This window comes from Hordeum vulgare, chromosome 1H (assembly GCF_904849725.1).
Source record: "Hordeum vulgare subsp. vulgare chromosome 1H, MorexV3_pseudomolecules_assembly, whole genome shotgun sequence".
Lineage (NCBI taxonomy): Eukaryota > Viridiplantae > Streptophyta > Magnoliopsida > Poales > Poaceae > Hordeum > Hordeum vulgare.
In genome coordinates this window covers 367,382,576-367,386,744 of record NC_058518.1, presented here as the reverse complement: position 1 = coordinate 367,386,744, position 4,169 = coordinate 367,382,576, and the positions used below count along the sequence as shown (strand labels likewise).

General features: G+C 46.1%; 1 pseudogene; it reads left to right on the top strand.

Moving 5' to 3' along the window:
- The first annotated feature begins 2,927 nt into the window (after nt 1–2,927).
- Nucleotides 2,928–3,902, top strand: LOC123399285 (annotated as a pseudogene).
- Nucleotides 3,903–4,169: the final 267 nt, after the last annotated feature.

The following is a 4,169-nucleotide window of genomic DNA, read 5'->3' as shown; positions in this document are numbered from 1 at the left end:
TGATATCTATTGATGAACATCTCCACAGCTCATTGATATGCCTAGTTAATGTGACTATCTTCTCCATTTAGTCTTGCAACCTCCACTACATTCCACACCATCTATAGTGCTATAACCATGGCTCACGCTCATGCATTGCCTGAGAGTTGAAAATGTTTGAGAAAATAAAGGTGTGAAACAATTACTTGGCCAATACTGGGGTTGTGCATGATTTAAATTCGTTGTGCAATGATGATAGATCATAGCCAGACTATATGCTTTTGTGGGGATAACTTTATTTTGGCCTTGTTATTTTGAAAGTTCATGATTACTTTGCTAGTTTGCTTGAATTATTATTGCTTCCACGTCACTAGAAAACTATTGTTTTGAATCTAATGGATTTGAACATTCATGTCACATAAGAGGAATTACAAAGGACACCTATGCTAGGTAGCATGAAAGCATCAAAAATTCATTCTTATCACTTCCCTACTCAAGGACGAGCAGGAGTTAAGGTTGGGGATGCTTGATACGTCTCAAACGTATCTATAATTTTTTATGGTTTCACGCTGTTATCTTGTCTTCTTTGGATGTTTTATGTACCTTTTATATCTTTTTTGGGACTAACTTATTAATTCAGTGCCAAGTGCCAGTTCCTGTTTTTTTTCATGTTTTGACTCTTTTCAGATATGATTTTGGAACGGAGTCCAAATGGAAGAAAAACTCCGAAATGATTTTTTCCCGAACGGAAGAAGACCACGGGGCTTTTGGCCCAAGCCAGGTGGGCTCGAGGGAGCCCAGAAGCCCCCACTCCGCCACCAGGGGGGAGGCGGCGGTGGGCAGGCTTGTGGCCTCCCTGGCCGCCTCCTGACCTAGGTCTTTGGCCTATAAATTCCCAAATATTCCGCAAAAAATCAGGGGAGCCTCGAAAATACTTTTCCGCCGCCGCAAGCTTCCGTTTCCGCGAGATCTCATCTGGAGACCCTTCCCGGCGCCCTGCCGGAGGGGACTTTGGAGTTGGAGGGCTTCTTCATCATCATCATCACCCCTCCAATGACTCGTGAATAGTTCACTTCAGACCTATGGGTCCGTAGTTAGTAGCTGGATGGCTTCTTCTCTCTCTTGGATCTTCAATACAAAGTTCTCCATGATCTTCATGGAGATCTATCCGATGTAATCTTCTTTGGCGGTGTCTTTGTCGAGATCCGATGAATTGTGGATTTGTGATCAGATTATCTATAATATATATTTGAGTCTTTGCTGATTTCTTATATGCATGATTTGATATCCTTGTAAGTCTCTCCGAGTCTTGGATTTTGTTTGGCCAACTAGATCTATGATTCTTGCAATGGTAGAAGTGCTTGGTTTTGAGTTCTGCCATGCGGTGACCTTTCCCAGTGACAGTAGGAGCAGCAAGGCACACATCAATTAGTTGCCATCAAGGGTAAGAAGATGGGGGGTTTTATCATTGGTTTGAGATTATCCCTCTACATCATGTCATCTTGCTTAAGGCGTTACTCTGTTCTTATGGACTTAATACACTAGATGCATGCTGGATAGCGGTCGACGTGTGGAGTAATAGTAGTAGATGCAGAAAGTGTCGGTCTACTTGTTTCGGACGTGATGCCTATAGAAATAATCATTGCATAGATATCGTCACGACTTTGCGCGGTTCTATCAATTGCTTGGCAATAATTTGTTCACCCACTGTGTACTTGCTTTCATGAGAGAAGCGACTAGTAAACACTACGGCCCCGGGTCTATTCACATCCATCGTTTACACCTCCGCTTTTACTTTGCTTTGTTACTTTGTTGCTTTCAGTTCTCACTTGGCAAACAATCTATAAGGGATTGACAACCCCTTCATAGCGTTGGGTGCAAGCTTTTGTGTTTGTGCAGGATCTTGAGATACTCTTTCGCCGGATTGATACCTTGGTTCTCAAACTAAGGGAAATACTTACCGTCGCTGTGCTACATCACCCTTTCCGCTTCAAGGGAACACCAACGCAAGGCTCCAAGTCCACGGGGGAAATCCTTTGCATACTTTCCTCGGAAGTTCTTTAAGGCATAGCCGTAGCTGAAGGATTCCTGGTGCCGTCGACACAACTATTTCCTCGCACCGTTGCAAGGGATACACAGCAAACATGAGTGTCACAAACTTATCTCTTGCATTTACCTTTTTTGCCAGTTGCGTCTCGTTTTCCTCTCCCCCACTTCACATTTGCGGTTTTCATTTGCCTTTCTCCTTTGCCGTTTTCTTTTGCCTTTTTGCCGTTTTCCGTTGCCAGTTTTCTTGCTTGCTTGTGTTCTTGTTGGTTTGTTGAAGTCATCATGGCTGAAAACACCAAACTTTGCGACTGCTCGAGTACCAATAATAATGATTTTATTAGTACTCCGATTGCTCCCGCCACTAGTGCGGAATCGTATGAAATCAACGCTGCCTTGCTGAATCTTGTTATGAAAGAGAAATTCTCTGGCCTTCCTACACTACTGGAATCCAGTAATTTGTCGTCTGCCTGATCTTTGCCGTCTGCTGGCCGATGGCAAATAGACTCTTTTCCATCAGTTGCTAGCAAAGAGACGGCAAAGAACTGGATGATGGCAAAGATAACCTTTACCATCAGTGCGACAAAGATGGAATAAGCAGAGGGTAAAGACACGGCTGATGGTAAAGATGGTCCAGACAGACGGCAAAGAGTCACGGCAACTGAAGCCATCCCCTTTGACGTCTGTCTCGACCCCTTTGCCTTCAGGGTGATCCCCAGGCGGACGACAAAGGGAACGGCCTTCTAACAGCTGCCGCCCCATCTCCCCCACCCCCATCTGCCCTCTCCCTCGGTCCCCATTCTCTCTCTTCCAGATCCACACCCCTCTGCCTCTCCTCCCCACCACCCTGATGGATGGAACCTCACGGAGGAGGAGAAGGGATGGATCCCCCACACCACAAGATGGAGGAGCATAGTGCGTGCGTCTTCCACAGATCCACCCCTCTTCTCCATGGATCCACGATGGAGGAGCAAATTCGCCTCGATTCGCCGCCATTTCATCCGATTCCAGTCCGCCTCGCGTGGATCCGGCCCTTGCGCTCGCTGATTTTGTGTTTGCTCGGCAGGAACTAGCCGCTGCGGAGGAAGAAGCAATGCGCTCACCGCCGCCCTTCACCGCGTCCCCTGCCTCCTCTCACTCCGGCGCCGCGAGCCGCCTCACCGTCCGGATACCCTCGATCTGGACATGTCTCTGCTACATCCCTACAAACACGTCATCGCCCAGGCCCAGTACGGCACCGGCAAGACCTCCATGATCTCCCTCTCCGTCTGCCAGGTCATCGATACCAACGTCCACGAGTAAGGCCTCGCTCCACTCACATTAATCCGCGTTACGAATTCTGTGGACGGATTCAACTCTGGTTTCGGCGCGGATTTCTGGACTCTGTTAGAAACATTGGGAGTAAATCTTCCCTCGGCAATTTAATTGATGTTAATATTTTGATTTGGTAGGGTGTAGACGCTGATACTGTCGCCAACTAGGGAGCTTGCAGCACAAACAGACAGGGTCATGCAGGCTGTTGGTAGCTTCATGAGCGTCTATGTGCACGCGTGTGTTGGTGGCAAGAGTATCGACAAGTATATTAGGAAGCTCGAGTCTGGAGTGCATGTCATGTCGGGAACCCCGGTCCGAGTATGTGATATGATCAAGAGAAGGACCTTGCGCACACGAGCCATCAAGCTCCTAGTCCTGGCAAGTTTGCTCTTGTCATGCTACATTTGTTTTCTTTTGAAATATGAATTTGGTCAAGTTCAACGATTCTAACATGATTGATTTCATTACAGGACAAAGTCGATGAGATGTTGAGCAGAGGTTTCAAGGATCAGATATATGATGTCTACAGATATCTTCCCCCAGAACTTCAGGTCCCTCTTTGAACTATTCTTTTGTGTAGTTTATCAGTCTATCCTGTCACGCTTTTCACTGCAGAGTTCAATTTGTCACCGGACTGTATTTTTTTTCTACATATATCACCTTTCTGACTTGATTTTTTCATTGAGCAAGACCAATGTTTTACAACGTTTTCTACTCTAATCATCTTGCTATAGCTAGCAATGCATGTCATTGTTATTCACTGGTTAGTTGCGCGTGCGTTGCTATGAAAGATGAATTTTGTGAGTCATCAAGCTACTTTGTGAGTCATC